This window comes from Zophobas morio, unplaced genomic scaffold (genome assembly GCF_036711695.1).
Source record: "Zophobas morio isolate AGI-343-1 ecotype UQ-CSIRO unplaced genomic scaffold, CSIRO_AGI_Zmor_V1 ptg000042l, whole genome shotgun sequence".
NCBI lineage: Eukaryota > Metazoa > Arthropoda > Insecta > Coleoptera > Tenebrionidae > Zophobas > Zophobas morio.
The window spans coordinates 1-16,715 of NW_026972147.1; the positions used below are offsets into that span (position 1 = coordinate 1).

The 16,715-nt window shown below is 31.3% G+C and overlaps 3 long non-coding RNA genes across 3 annotated transcripts; 1 reads left to right on the plus strand and 2 right to left on the minus strand.

Moving 5' to 3' along the window:
• Nucleotides 1–6,200: 6,200 nt before the first annotated feature.
• Nucleotides 6,201–7,096, minus strand: LOC135141133 (uncharacterized). The gene is made up of 2 exons (XR_010282326.1): nt 6,582–7,096; nt 6,201–6,506 (listed from the first exon to the last, which is right to left on the minus strand). It is a non-coding gene; the product is annotated as an uncharacterized LOC135141133 (long non-coding RNA).
• Nucleotides 7,097–7,215: 119 nt separating this feature from the next.
• LOC135141142 (uncharacterized) lies at nt 7,216–8,320 on the minus strand. The gene is made up of 3 exons (XR_010282334.1): nt 7,907–8,320; nt 7,754–7,840; nt 7,216–7,377 (listed from the first exon to the last, which is right to left on the minus strand). It is a non-coding gene; the product is annotated as an uncharacterized LOC135141142 (long non-coding RNA).
• A 5,808-nt stretch (nt 8,321–14,128) lies between these two features.
• On the plus strand, nt 14,129–14,654 carry LOC135141137 (uncharacterized). Its single transcript, XR_010282331.1, has 3 exons — nt 14,129–14,217; nt 14,421–14,476; nt 14,565–14,654. It is a non-coding gene; the product is annotated as an uncharacterized LOC135141137 (long non-coding RNA).
• Nucleotides 14,655–16,715: the final 2,061 nt, after the last annotated feature.

A 16,715-nucleotide genomic window follows, 5' to 3' on the forward strand; every position in this document is an offset into this window, starting at 1 on the left:
ATCTGACTTATTATTCACCACTCCGCTTACATTAGATATACTAATCATTTTTTTTTTCAAAGTAATTAATTGATTTTATTTTATAGAATTTAGGGAGAACGCATCACAATAACTTTGCGAGCGGTTGGGAGCCTGTACCCGCTAAGCAAGACAAGTAATATTTTTTTAGTAGAACACAGTATTGTCCACGCAATATTGCTCTGGATTAAAAGGATATGAAGCACTTTGCTTGTTTCAATCAAGATAATAATTATAAGAGCAAACCAGTCGCTAACTCTGTAGGGCGACAGGAATACCTTAGCACTAAATTACTTTATCGCACTAATTAATGCTGAAAGTAAAATTTTGGCACTGTTTACTAAACGCTAATTTTTTAAGTGTAATAAGCCATAGTGAAATTTTAGACTAACTGAAGTTAATGAGCTCTCAAAGGCTATCATATAGTGCAAAAAAACTACTTTTCTCCTCCCCTTGTTTTTAAAATATATATATATACGGTAAGTCTATACTTAATAAATTTACGCAAGATGTAACTATTATAAATTTCTTTATTCGGTTTTTTAACCAAGAAAGCAAAAAAAAAATGTAACTTTAAAAATTTTTTAAACCAAGATATATTACTTTTAACTGTTTTATTTTTCTATATACCTTACTTATAAGTAATTTACTCATTACTGGCCATTGATACTTTAGTTTAAAAAAATATCCACATGATAAAACTTTAACTTTTGTCGTCCTAGACAATTAGTTGGTTTATACTTCTAAAATTTATCTATTTCAATATTAAATATTAATAGTGGCGAAATGGAATAACGAACTTCAAATAAACTTAAATAACTATTATTATCACACTTCTAATAAAAAAAAATTCTATGGCAAATGTAAGTAACAGTGTTAGATATATATGGCCATAGTCAAGCTATAGTGTAGTAGTGTTAAAAGCTAAGACTATAATTTATTATCTTATATTAAGTTCATTTACTTTGTAATAATTCTTGATGTCACCTATTTAAAGTTTGAATTTAACCAAGTGTAGTGCTAGATAATTAAAAAATTACGAGCTCTATAATCCTGGGCTGCGTAAGACGTTAAAAGAATAAATATTTACTTAAACGCATAATATAGTTTGGGTCTAAAAGGCTCTTTAATTAATTTATTACCAACATTCAGTATACCGAGGTTACTTTTGCAATGTATACAGATTCGTGGCTAAGTTGTTTTATGTCTCAAGGCATATCATTTTTTGCAACTACCCCAACAGTTGTAACTCTCTATACTATACCGTATATTCCCTCAAAAGTGAGGGACGCCTCGTCAAAAAAATTAGTAAAAAAGTTGGTGAGACTTTTCTTACTTTCAAGTGGATTCAAGTCTTGCAGCTATACACAGTATGGATATGCAATCTTTTTTTTCCTGTAAAATGCAGAGCCCGATAATAACGGCCGCAAGCAATAAGTTTAGTTTTCTTTCCGTTGATAGAAAACAAATTGATATTTTTGTTATCGACTTGACTGTTTATTAAGAAATGCGGACTACTTGTTGCAAAATATTTTCTTCGCTTTACTAAGAGATTACAAGCTATTTGCTTATCTACTTTCTTATATGTATACATATATACTTAATAAAAAATATGTAACGGAGAATACTCTTTATATTATAAATATTCTTAACAGAAACTTGGATTTATATAATTTTTATCCGGGTAAAGAAAACTTTTATAAGTATCCTTGTAAATTTTTTTTTGTAAGCGTTAAAAATATTTTATAATACTACTTTAATAAGGTACTAAATATAGTCTATATAAACGCTTTTTAAGTGTACGCGCAAACTACCTCAGTATACACAATTTAAAGGCTTCCGTCTTATAGAAATAATTTTTTTTTGTACAATTATAATTCAATTATAAATGATTTTTTCATTTATCAAACTTCAGGCTCCATATTAAATGTAACAGCAAGCTACAGCTCCCCAAATGCCTCATACCCGCACCTCCCCCCCTGCAGTAATTACAAAGCGGAGATGTACTGTACTCTAAAAAATGATACTTCGCTTTAGAAGTAAAGGCTGATAGTAAGATCTCATATTGTCATACTTCGCTCGTAAATCGCTTAACTGTTCATCTCCTAAATTTAATTTTTTTCACAACTATCGGTTAATAAAAATAATATGCTAGAACTTCTCTGGTAAATTCTCTTAAAGCTGTAGAATACAAATATTAAAAAAAACAATCAATGTATTTAAAATTTTACTTTTATCATATACAAATATAAGAGTACGATATAGTAAGTTACTTGTTGCTTTGGCACCAATTATTAAAATTTAAGCCAAAAGTTTCCAGGTTAAACGTAAAAACCAATTACGCAAAGACATGATAAAATACTCTGAACAATAAAATCAATGATAGCAATACAACGTAAAATGTAATAATCACTCTTTATAATAAATATATATAAAGCCAGAAAATAATTTTTAATCCAGTATATTAACTAAAAGTCCTCAGAGGCGCCCGAACATCTCACTAATAAATAGGTTCTATTATCTAATTTTATCGACTGAAAAGTTTATTAAGTTGACAAAAAAAAATATTTAAGTTTCGAGTTTCTCCTTTTAAAAGGAGCAGAAATCCACTAAAAGAAACGTAGAGTAAGTCTGTCGCTTTTCATCTCATAAAAGATACCAGCAAGTATTATATGTAGGTAGAAACCAAGTTCTTTCGTACACAGAAAAAGTAAGTATAGTAAGTCGCAATCAAGAAGTTTTGTTGATTGTTGGCGTTGAGCAAAAGCTAAAAAGAATTAAAAATAGGTATAAAGAAAAAAAATTTATAGAATAATATAAAGCAACACCTCAAGATATTAATAGTGTGATTACCACAATAATAATAAGTACAATAGCTAAATTATAGAAACTTTTAAAAAGAATTAACTTAAGACCCGCACTTAAAATTTATTCCAATTATAACATGATCAAACCTCTCCGCGATCAACTTCATTGAACGAGGAAGCCAGCACAATTGTAAAATTGCTATTTTTTATAACAGGGTATAGCTGAGTATTTATATTTAAAACATTTCATTTCTTAGTTGCAGAAGTCGCATATATCCTCAAAACTCAATAAAATATGTATAATTGGAATTATAACGGAGTTTGCTTTAAAAAGTCGTAAGAGGGCATTGAAGAAGAAAAGTCATAAATAAACTTTATATTATTTTTATTAGTCAAATGTAAACAAATAAACAAATATTCGTTTACTGCCTAGAAATCATATAAACACCCATTTAGAGTAATTGCCATTCGGACTTATTTCTTTAACTTTGAAAATATCTCTAGAAGAATGCTAGACAACGCTTTAACACAAAATAATTTTGTATTTTTTTATAAATCCTTTAAATGACGAGTTTTTAATATTACACACGCATGTACAACATTTAATACGGCTCCGGAATAATGTTTTTTATAGAATTCTCCGTGTGGTGAGCGAATCGTTTACACGACTTAGCATATTAATTAAATTACGAGCGCACAAATTACGACTACGTAAAATTAATTTTAGTCAAAGTCGACATAAAGTTTTATTTTATTTTTCTTTACATGATTATGAAAAAATTTAATATATACTTTTGTTCAGTATTTTACACATAGAGTAGAAGCAAGAGGAGAAGAAGATAATATTTAAAAGCAGCAACGCAAGTAATGAAAAGCGGAGCGGCTGAGCAGCGTCCAGTTCTATTATAATTATACAAAATAATTGTAGAAGGTGGTAGCTTTAGGCTCAAAGAGACTGTATTTTTTTAAATAAGTTTTGGTTGAGAGTATTCTAGTGGCCATCGTTCCTTTACATTCGCTGTCTTAATTAAGGTAAACTAAAATGGCTAGGTGGTTTTAGAATTTATTACTTAGGCTCTACTCAAAAATTAAATAAATCCTATTAAGAATATCGATATTTTCAGTTTATCCCTAAACCTTTAAACCCAATAAGAATCAAAGTCTGCTTAATACTTTTTCGACAAGGCGGTGTTAACTTGGTCGAGGAAGGTAAGGTCACCTTTTCACATTGTTAAGCTCGCTTTTTAAAAATTTTGAGGAAACGAGTTATATACTCTCCTCCTCAATTTCTATGTTTGTCTATTATTAGATAATATATTTTTTTATTTCTTATGTGATAGAATAATTTAAATTAATACTAACACCGACAAAATATAATTTTTTATACTATAGTAAAATTAATTTTTTAAAATTAATAGTAAAAAGGGGCTCTTACAGAAATTACTGTACTGGTGCGAAGTGCGAGGGTTAAATAATGTTTGGGTTGGATTCAAGGAAAATTATGGAAATTAAGTTAAACGGCACTGACAACTGCGGTCAAATATTTCTTTATAAGCGACTGTGCTTGACTGCTAACAATATATGATGTCTTAGCAAGCATCATGGCCCTCATGGAGGGGAAGAGGGTCAGCGGTACTCATTTATTATATTTTCCTCAACCTAATTATCTCTGATGGCCTTCCGAGTGGCTTACCGCGTTTAGCTCAAGAAGTGCTTCATTGGTAGTTGTGAGGAAGTTTGCACTCGCGGGTATGCGAGTGGTCAACAAGAAGTCTCGCCTTAATCGGAAGTTGCTGAATTTTTGATTCCTCTTGGTAACTTTCTAGAAGGCGCCCCAGGCGCTCCGCCCATGTTCGGCCTATCATCAGCTCTCTTTATTTCCCTCATTGCTGGAAATCTTTTTAACTTGCCCACCGTTTCTACCAACTCTATTACTAGCAACTACGTAACTTTTGTTCGCTTGCTACTTTCTCCCGGCTCTACTTTAATTCTCTTATTCGAAACGACTCTTACGCTTGACCCTATATTAAATGCAGCTTCTGTGGACTAATTTCTTTTAACCTTTTACCTACAGTGGATAACCTCGCTCGATATAACTTTGGGGTAGCTACTTAAAGGAAGCTACAAATTTTGTTAAGAGTGGTCACAACTCTTGCCATGAAAATTTAGAAATATAATATAACCATGGCATGAACACTATTGGTTTCGATTTCCAGTGTAGTGTAAATAGTAGCAGCTAATTCTCGTGCAAATGCCGACTCATACATCGGTTGTACTGCTTTAAATAAATTTTAGGGGAAAAACTGGTTGACTTATATTAATATCTTTTAAATACCAGCTTCTTAAACCCTTAAGAAAGTTATTGATATGGTCTTTATATCCTTGGTACATTAAAAGGAGGAGCAGCGGATTATTCTTTCTTGTTGCAGCAGGTGGCTCTGCACTGCAGGTTTTCCTTTTTTTTATCCGTTTTTTTTTCAACACTAATTATAGCACTATCTTCCCCATTAAACCCTTATCATTAACTAAACGTGTAATTTAAAAAATTTACAAGATTAAACATTTAATAAACCTTTTATATATAAATAAAGTTATAGACATTTCATCACCTTAAAATTAAGTATAGAAACAAGCAAGGGTATTATTTTGCACAAAATCAAATTGTATATGCACAAGTAATAATAATAGTTTGGACAAAAGCAGAGTATTTTTATAAGTTTCTTACTCGGTAATATTATTTTTTTATATATAAAAAGCTTATAATATAATAGTACTTGAGATTTTTTCGTTTTACGTTTTTTACTATTTTAAGCTGGCCCACCTTATAGTTTTATTATTAAAGTTTAAAGTTATCACTTTTTTCTCCCATTTCGGTTGGCATGAGCCTGAGATTACATCTTTCTTATGGAAACAGTAACTTTTTAATTTTTTCTATACAAATACAATTAAGGAAATATATACTTAAGTAATCTTTTAAGTTTTTTGAGCCAGTTACAATAAATTGCGAGTATCTATAAAAAAAGTAATGATATTATAAAAAGTCTAGGACGTTGCTTTCTATTTTTTTTTCATTTGCCCGATGGACTAATTTTTATGTAAGCATTATTTTTATGTGAACTTATAGCTTAATACAGAAAATTATAAATTTGTTTTTGGACTTCCCGATTTGCGTAATAAAGAAAAAATTTCAGGGCAGCCGCTAAAATGATTTACAGCTATAACGGAGTGGGTCTATCGTGGGAACGATGATCACTGGCTGGGACAAGAGGTCACGTTTGATTTATACTAGCAAACATTAAATTATCCAGCAATTTGGATGAATCATAAGTGGCGCAGCCTCGGCATACAGTTTTTGTAATTTTATTGCGTAATTAGTTCTGTTGATACTAAATTAATTTTTTTATTTTTAATCCCATTTCTCAGCGCCTCCGGCCTTACCATTTGGACTACGACGGGGCTCGGTTGAAGGAAAGTTAAGCCTTGGTTCCGGCTCTACTTACCTCTACGGAGAGCTCGGGGGGAGGGTCGTCTGCCACGCAACTCGCAGGAACGCCATGTTGGGCGTCGTCGTTTCCGGCCCTCCGCACCGCCGCAGTAGTTAACTTGTGTTTTTTTCTTGGCAATTCACCACTTGAAGGAGACCGGAAGGGAATTCGCAAACAGAACGGAGGTGGCTAAGCTCTACAGTATATATAAAACAGGTCGGTTGCGATCAGGCAGAGGAGTGGGGCAGTTGTGCAGTTGTTAATAATATACTTTTTAGGAGAGTGTTATAAAATTTAAAATCGGCACATTGCTTTTTAATTTTAAAGAGCGTTAAGCTTATTGGCTTCGCCATTTTATTAGAGTAAGCGCAGACAGACTTTCACGCATCCAATCCTCCTATTATTTTAAGAAAAACAAACACTGCCTTTCTATTTATTAAAGTTGTTTGCAAAGTGAACTTTAATATAAGTTGAATTAATTACTTGACGAGTGACGACGATTTAAGGCCAAGGAAAGATTAATAATACCAAAATGTTATTTTACACGTTATTTACTTTTCCAAAGTTGCACGAGATTAAATAATACTTAAATTTACCAACAGAATTTTTTTTTTGTTAAACGGGCTCATACGCATTTAGAAAGGCTTATTGCTTTGCATTTAATTTTCGAGAATCAGCATCCAAAGTTGCCTCGACTTTTAATGTTATAAATAATTTTTAGTTTAAGCTCTCGTTTAATGACTTTTTACTTTAAGTATCTATAATAATATTAGTAGTTTTACTCAAGACAAAACTCCCCTCTAATTTACGAACTAAAAACTTCCATAATCCTCTCAAATTCTTAAAAAGAAAACTATATTAAATGCTCTTTAAAGCCATTACTAATACTTTTCATAATACTAGTAAACCATATAAGTTTGTTGCTAAAACAAAAATTTATGCAAGGCTTTAATTGCCCAAATTCGACATGTATTTAAAAGTTCTTAACTTTCGTGTTTTCTTCATTATCATTTGAGTGACCGTTACTCCTTTTGTAGTTGCGCACTCACTTGCTCTGAAGTTATATTCTGTAAAAAGTATAACTGTTTGTGTCCCCTTAGTTATTAGGTACAATGTGTCATAGAAGCAGTATTTCTTATGACCTTAAAAAAAAACTCTCTTTGATGTAGAAAGTCTACAAGTAAAGCGTTTTAAAGCATAAATATAATAGAACAAGTAACGAGTGAAAAAGCGAAATTTTAAACAAGGAAGTAAAGGTATACTTAGTCGAAACTGTGAAAATGACGAGAAATAGAAGTTAATATTAATAGGCTTTAAGTGTAAATAAAACTTAGAAACTAAAGATAGAATAATAACAATTTTTAAAGAACTTAGACAATTGAGCAACAGGCTCTTTTTTTTACAAAGTAGATAACAGCTGGGCGCTTGCAAATATTTACGTACAACTGCCAAGAAGGAGAGGGCCGCGTTTTAGGACATTTCCCGGAAATCGTAACGGTAGAGTCGTTGAGGAATGAGTGAACTTAGGGACTGTAAAGAAAGAATAAACGTATTTAATAAATAAATATAACTTACTATATTTTTTGCATGGTTTACTTTATTAAGAATGTTTAAGTTCTGTTAAATTAAAGGAAATATTTAATGAAACAATTAAATTTGAAGATGAACTTCTTTGCTTGCAGCGGAAGTTAGAGGTGGAGAGTCAGCATTGCGTTTCGGGTTTTTCTACTTTTTGAATTTTATTAAGTTCTTAGCTTTTCTTTCTAACTTAGTTCAGCTTAAGGTTGTAGTCATGTCTTCTTTTTTTAACTCTATTGATTTTATAGTTTATATCATATTGACACCACTCCTAACAACGCTTAATAAATTCTCACGACATTCCCCAATATAATCCAAATTCACCACATCCGGAGGTTTGTATTATCATTATTTTTATTTGACTTAAATTTTATTTGCAACTTATCCAAAATTAATGTTTATATACGCATATAAGATTTACATATAATAAATTTATTACATACTCAACTTCCAAACCGAATATAAATTCTTTGTAGTTTTAAATGTTATAAAAACTTATTTCAAAATTTATTAAGCTTTTTTTTATGTTGCACGGGTTTGAGAAAATACTAATTACGTTAACTTTTTATTTCCTTTTAAAAATTCTGGAAACTTTTACGGTTTCGTTTATTCTATAAACTTTTTAATTATTCGTGCAATCCCGTTAGGTAATACTTTTAAGAACTTCTGTGCTGACTTCTAACTTTCTGCTTTTTTTGATGTTTGAAAAGTTTTGACATTGAGCTGGGAAAAATCTACTTATTTTGAATTTTTTTAAATACGAAAAGCGAGTGATATACCTAGAAAAAAGGTGGTTTAATTAAAGAGGGAAAATCTATAAAATAACTAAATGAGAAATTTAAAGGGTTTTTTTGACTGGAGTTACTTTATAGGTAAAAAGAGGGTTTTCAATTATTTTAAAATTAGGGCAATTGCTAAGTATAATCATAGTTTGCATTGTTTCCTTTTAAAAGATGACTTCTCATATGTTTCAAGTAATTAAATCTTTTCGCTGCTTATAAATTCTACAAGCTCTAACTTGTAATTCCTCATCGCATTGCTTTCCATAAATGCTAAACACACTTTTATTATGGTATATTTAATAAAGGACAGAGACCATCTCTAGTCCTTTCGTCTTCTGTGAGATTTTCTTTAAATTAAGTAATAATTACTTAAAAAAATTCCAGTATAAGGAACAATAAAAATAATGGGGAGCCTTATAATCATTAAATTTATAATATTAATAAAAAGAAAAAGCAAGAACCATCGCGATTTTACAGCAGAAAATATAATTTATTATATATGAAGAATAACTGGTTCGGGCTTTAGTTTGCTTAAGGAACTCTACAAGTGCGTTTTTTAGTCCAACCCTTTGATTGATTAAATTTGAATTTTTTATAGAGATACTAATTAAGCTGTCTTACACCAACCGTGACGCACTACCTCTGTACTTATGGTTAGCTGTTTAGGTTAAATTCTTTTTAATATATATTTAAAAATCTGTTAGGAACAATATCCTATATGTGAAAGTAACCCCTGAATAGCTGCGGGTTGTGCGCGATTTGCAAAAAAAGAGCTTCTTATACTTCTAATTATGAAATTATTCGATGTATACAATCTAATATAATAAAGATTATAGGCTACTTTGGAAGCTATAACTTAAATCAGTGCATTTTTTTTGTTAAATTATTATTGCAAAAGCTCTACCTCACCGGAGGAGAGAATAACTAAGATTCGACATTATACATAGTCCGGCTATAAAAATAAAAAATAAAAATTGTGGGCGAAACAAAGTTTTTATACAGCAGACTTTTCCTGGTAACTTGCATTACTAAATAGAGAATATATCATTATTATTAAGCCTTGAGTCTAAACATGTCATTACCAGTTAGCTAGAGTATTCTACCAGGCTCAATTTTGCTTAATAGGAACAGCTATATAAATAGAAAGTTTAGGCTAAAAACATTTTTGGCCAAATAGTAGGGAATGGAGTAAAAACCACGCTGTGGATAGTGACAACTAAAAGTAATTCTTTAGGATCGTAGGGATTTTAACAAACGGATCGTGGTATACCGAATAACACTTAAGCTGCGCGAGAGCAGCACTTTGTCATTGGGGTTGTATGATGACTTTCGAAAGCAAGTTGTAGAGAGACATAAACAGATTGGGGAACAGCAATTAACAATAATGCTGAGTGAGAGCAGCACTTTATTATAGAGCATTTATCAATATTCGTTCAGTCCAAAGTAGCTCTGACTTACGGACTTAACCAGTCTGGCAACAACCAGAATCACACTAAACAATAATTTTATGGTCTTTTGGCTAATTATTATAAAACAGCATCTTTAAAATTGTTTTCAAAGCTGTTTAAGTTATCAGCGCCACTAACTTGGTATAAATTACTTTGCAAGTAACTATTATTGTTAAAATTTTTAAGTTGTAATTTTATATATACCGTATTTTTTTATAAAAAAGACAACTATTGACAACTAATAGTTTTCTTTTCGACCTTTAGCCTACTGGGTCATTTAACGCATATACAGGACCAGACTTACTGCAAAATTAATTTTCTGGCTAAATAACGAATGTTAGTCTCTCCTTTCCTTAGTAGTTAAACTTCTCAAACTGAACCGCGCTGAGCGTCATCGCACATATACCGATTGTTTACAACCGTAGCAACTAGCTACTAAATATTATAATTTGCCAACCGCTTTTTATTAAAATATACAGGAAAAGCCAATGCACGACAGTCGAAGGAGAGAAAAGTAGAAACTCGCCTATGGCAAATTGATATAAAAATTTGAAAAAAACAATTTTATTGTTGTTAAGCATAAATATACTTGATAATGTAGTAGCATATAAAAGTATCAGGTCTTGAGCGGTTTGTTTTTAATTCAAAAGTTGTTGATTTCACAAAGCCGTAAGTCTTCGAAAACTTGTATATTATAAGGCAGTAAGGTAATAATTAACGAAAATATAAAGTGTATTAAAGACAATAAAGTGACATTATATAAAAAAGTCGAAGTACAAGAAACACTGTAAACTTGGTATAGGTTCTCCGAGCGCACCAAACCCAACTACAACCACAGAGGAAAAAACCTAAACCTCAGCGGGTGCGCGAGCCAAAACTTATATAATCACATTGGATGCCCCTCAAACTTACCCTCTTATTACAAATATAAAACCAAATCCTTAATATTTATATTAAATTTTAACCTGGTAGTTAAAGTTAGCCCTTCGATTCATGATCGTTTTTCGGGAGTTAACTGTCGTCCCGATATTGCCAAATACTACCATCACCTCTCAACTCACCTACCGTTCTAGTTTGGCCAGATATATTTCCTGGTCACTCAGTATTATAGAGTCGTTGATTCTGTATATATACATACTTCTCTAGCTTAAGTTATATTTCTTAAAAAAAGATGAACCGAGCCATTTAATCCAGATAGTTGGGCTATAGTTAGAGTATAAGTGTTAAGTGTTTTATAAATGTTTAGTTAATAACTGATGCTGTTGCGTATCAAGGTAATCTTAAATTAGACCTTACGTTATATAAAAATACACCGGTTTTATAAGTTTTGTTTGTGTAAGTTAGGACCCCAACGCGCGAAAACCCTTAAGTTGGCTCTAGCACTGATAACAATAAAGTTGTTAAATCAAACTCTTCTTCAAATGCACCCAGAAGATAAAAAAAAAATGAGTGGGACTGGGCGTGCAGTACATAAAAATATAATACTACCTAATTCTTGATTTCTATAGCCCTACAAAAGTTATTAAGGCAATATGTAAGATGCGTGCAGCAGGACTCCCACATGAACTGTTGCTGGACATATTGAAAATAATGCAGAAAAGCAACTCTTCCTAGAGACATTTTACTAAGGCTCGCAACCACTATCGGAAGTTCAAAATTTTCTTTGAAAAGACTAGCAAGTAGATTTGCTAGGAGCCTCTTGCAATAAGCTTAGATTTTATGAATTGTTCTTCTATATGTCAAACTTCCAAGTGTGAATATGAAATTTTCGAGCGCAGAATATTTATAAGTAATGAATAGATAATATTTAATGTTAAAGTTTATTTAGTAGTTTTTTATTTGGTTAGTTGTCATGCGGTGTATTCTGTTTTTAGTATTTCATTCGTTAAATGTTAAGTAATTGCAAGTAGCTATTCTTTTGTCTTTAGTTCTTTTTTGTCTGTTAAATTTAACATATTAGTTACAATCTCCTTTATTATAGTCGTACCACTTTTTTTAATGATTGTCTATTGTATTAAAAATTTATATCGGATTAAATTGGGTATGTGTGCTTGTTTCATTGGTTCAATATCTGTTAGATTTTTACTGAATATTAGGTTTTATTTGTTTTAGGAAATTGGCATTCGTATGTATGGTTTATATGGTCTTTTTGTCTTCCGGGTGGAAAACGTATCTTAATCGTGACCTGTAATTGTTGCTTGTTTACTTTTTAAGTTAGTAAAGAGTGCTCACTTGATGAATATATTAGAACACCTAACTTTTTTCTAACTCTTTTTATAAGCCAGCAATTGCTGAGTTTAGAAACAACATTAATAATAATAAAAATTTCAGATCGTAAAAAATTGAATTAATAGTCTTCCTTTTATAATTATTGGCTCTAGTCTTGTAACTAGTAGTATATGCAAGGTATAAAAGTTTTTTAGATAAAAACCAAAACTTGACCATCTAACTGCGTTGGATTTATAATAACTTCTTACTATAAGCAAATTTTGTAGAACTTTATTGAATTCGTTAGTAAAACTGAGCAGTTTACGTTGACTGGGATTTCAAAATAGGTGTGATGAAGTTTTTATTAAGGCTGTTCAGGGAGAGAATTGATTTGGCGATAATTAGAAATACACCCCAAGAAGAAAAAAATATTAGGTATTTAGTGCAATTAAAGATAATGTTTGGTTTACAAGTCAAAGAAGAAGCTCGCTCATCAAAAAAAAAATTGATATTCATATAAAGTTAAGCATATTATTTCAATTTGTAAAAAATGCAGTTATAAAAAAGATAAAATTAAAATTTGTCCCACTTATTGTATATAGACTGAAGTGATTATAATGCAGCTCAAGTCTCTTTTACATAATTAAAAGGTATGTGGCGATATCACCCCTAAGAATTACTATAAACCTTCCTCGACACATAATGTACGTTGACCGCCAAGACAATTTAGAGTCTACTTAATATCTGTATACTTTTTATTTAAGATGGTGGATAAGCTTTAGTGTGTAGAATTAATTTATTTAATTTCGGTTCTTGGCGTTCTAGAATACGAGTCAGCTAACTTTTTAGACAACAAAAAGCGGTTCCGTTTTAAAGTAAATAAGCGTGCTGCAGATACCCGGGAGTATCGGGAGTACACTAGCCAACTTAGAGGATTTTTAAACGAAACAATCTTAAGTGCTAGCGACTAGTTGAAGCCTACCACATTATTTTTGTAGTCTTCAGAATACTTTATATAATTTGAGTAAATTTGCAGCGATCTCCGAAAAATTTTTAAAAATATAGGTGGTTTTCACCTATTGCTCGTATAGACATAATTTTACATACTTAATGCGAGGTTAGAAAAATGATGAGACCTTTAAGCGACTTCCAAGAATGCAATAGCTTATCTAACAGTTTTAAAAATTGTCTACAAAAGAAATTGAAAGAATAAAGCAAACAACATGTGGTCTAAGCTTTTTGTTGTTGGCAACAATTCTTCTGTGCACTCTAATGTTCCCAATAAATTTTTTAGTCGTTATAGTTTTAGCATCTCTAACTAACAAGTAGTGTTTATTAACTAAAGATTTGTCCATTCGTCATTATGATTTTCTCTTCATCCTCCCCTAGAAAGATAAGGGTTGGGTTTTATATTAATTTTAATTAGTCCGTTTAAAAAAATTAGGTTTTAACTATTCTTAGTTCGAGTTAAGATATTAAAAAAAAAAAATTAAGAAAAAGTAAAACGGACTTACTAACTTGAGCCCTAAGTGCTCAGTTACACCGGAGTCTGCGTTATTTGAGCTTTTAACGTCAATTATTACTTGTAGTTGAAACTTCTAAAGGAGTTCAGAGCTATGAATAAATAGTTAATGAGTACATTGCCAATCTCTCTATCATAACTTTATTTAGATAGTAGCAACATTTTACTTCAGTTGACCACTACTGTTCTTATAACTTTAAACACCAAAAAGTTATATAACTAAAAATATAAAAATGCTAACTTAATGTTAGTAATAGAATAAAAAATAGTACATACTATCACTGCGTCAAACTTCTCTGTCTACCTCTTTGTTTCGGTTTGTTCGGGGATCAGCCGAGTTATAAGTCTCGAGATATTACGCTTTCGTAAGTGAGTACACTTATACTTAACAGAAATAACTCAATTAAGTGCGTATAACCCAAGTAGAATTTGCAAGTTATATTGTGGTATGGTAATTTAATAGTACCTATAGAGGTAGTTGCGTAATCGTATTTTTTGTTAGGTTTAATTTAATAGTAAAGACGTAAAAACCTTTTAATTTTTTTGTTTCTTTTATGATTAATACTTATCAGGGCGTTTGCCTCTTATTACCTGTTCAACCTTTAAATTTATTTTAGCCTATTATAAGGTAAAGTACAAGTTCTTAATTTAGTTTGTTAAAACATCTATTATATAAAGAAACGTGGTATAAACGATGTTTTCGCTTTGACTTACAGGTTTCCATATCTGTTAAGGGTTTTCAGAGGCTTAATTTCCAGCTCACCTAAAAAGCCGTAGAACTTCGCTTAACTTGTGCCATAACTTATTAAATTTAAGTTGATTAATATTTTATCTTCTTTTATTTTAACGAATTTTTTTAAAATTATATTATTCCTACTATAGATATATTCACTTCTTTGCCTTTCAAATTAGCTTTTTTACAATATTTTAAAGACAGCTTTTCCCTTGCAACTTTTCAAAGTTATTTACGTAGATTTTTCATTTTGATTTAAAAAAACTCAATTTAAGGTGTAAGTTACTTTTTTCCACTGCACTTTTAAATATACCTTTTTCATAGGTTAAGTTTTCCATGGGTGATTGTCTTAGTTGTTGCGTATATATTTTTTTTAACTGGAAAGATAACCCACCCACCAAGCCTGAGGATTTAAATCAAGGGTGTGGTATAACGAACAAGGACGTGGAACTGATAGAGAGTCGTGGGATAGAGTTTGATTTTGATGATAAAAGAACTTATCTTGACAAGTACAGCGCAGCTGGGCCCCTTAAGGAGACGAAAAGGGACTTTACGCTTTAATAAATCCCTTTATCTCTAAACCTATTTACCTATTATATTTAGGTAGAATAGAAAAGAGATATGCTTGTGTGCGCCTTATTGTCTGTTACAATTTTAACAATCTAATCCAAATCTTTGCATTATGGTGTCGCTTAATGTTTTTGCTACTTGTTCGAAGTGAACCGTCGCTTTTCTCGGCATTTTTTAAGTTTTAACGTAGTTGACAGGCTTTCAGGCTATTTTTGAACTGCCTTTTTTTTAATTTTCTCTCCTTATATTCTGTGGTTTATAATTTATATAAATCGCAGCTATGAATTAGTTGTTTACAAGTAGGGCCAAAACTTTGACCCATTTAATTCTCTAAAATATAGTTTGAAATAGAAGCACTTAGAGCTGGATTACCTGTTAACCTTGAAATTAGATTTACTCAATATACGGTTTCTCCTCCTTATACCCTCAACTCTATTGAGAGTTGAAATATTACGTACAACACAAATACTAGCTTGACTGGTTTACAACTAACTAATCTTTAACAGTCGAATAAAAGATCTACATTAGTACCTCACCACAATTAAATTCTATTTTTAACACCCGATAATACCCTATGACCTTTTATTTAAGCCAAAATTAAAAGGTAAATAAACCGTTTTTAGTTAGGTTTTTTGTACGAAACACTAATAAGTGTGGCAGGAGGGGGCAATACCTTAAGTAGCAGTAGCAAAAGTACCTGAGACTCAGTAATTTAAAAAGGATAGAAATAATTAACTAAAAAATAATTAAAAGCCACTGAGCAATATACAAAGCAGAAACTTCCCCTCCTTAAGGCTCAGTAAAGATGAAAATAGCATATATATTTGATATAACTGCCTTTATGAAAAATAAATTGTAGATGCGATAACTCTGTTCTGGTCAATCGTCTTTTTAAACGTTTGAAATAAAAATATTATAGTTTTGTTGAAAACTTGACGCCTCTCGTGCAGCACAAAGGGGCCACGAAGGTAACGAAGTACTGAGACTTAGCTTAGTATTATAAAGCAAAAGCGCCCTTGTCGCTTCAATACAGACGAAACAGCCAACGATGTGGCCCTAAATCTTCAATTAGCAACACAATTTTTTAAATGTATTCTAATTTTAACGGTTGTCTCCATTAATGAATTAAAAAATAAGCGAGGTGGGGTGAAACGGCGTGTCCCCCGGAAGGCCTCGTAATTATCTTAATTAAACAACACCATACTTTAATGATACCGCACCTTTACACTAAAAGTTGTACTTCGTTACAAGTATCATTTTGTTTAAAAAGACGTTTATTACAACGAATTTACCAAAAAAAAATTTATATATTAGGGTAGGCGCTTGCGGCCTGCTCGGTTCCTTAATAAAGGTAGGCATACTATTGACTACGCGAAATGATTTCTCCTGAGTAAGAGTAATTGTGTCCAGCAGTTAAGTTCACTGCGTAATAGGCGGCGACATGCCGCCAGCAAACACCAGGAATTACTTCTGGGCAGGTTAGCTAAGCTTATAGCTATGAGCATGTTTTCCGTTAACATTACGTTTTGTATGCTTAATATATTAGAGAAAATCAGGGTTAAAG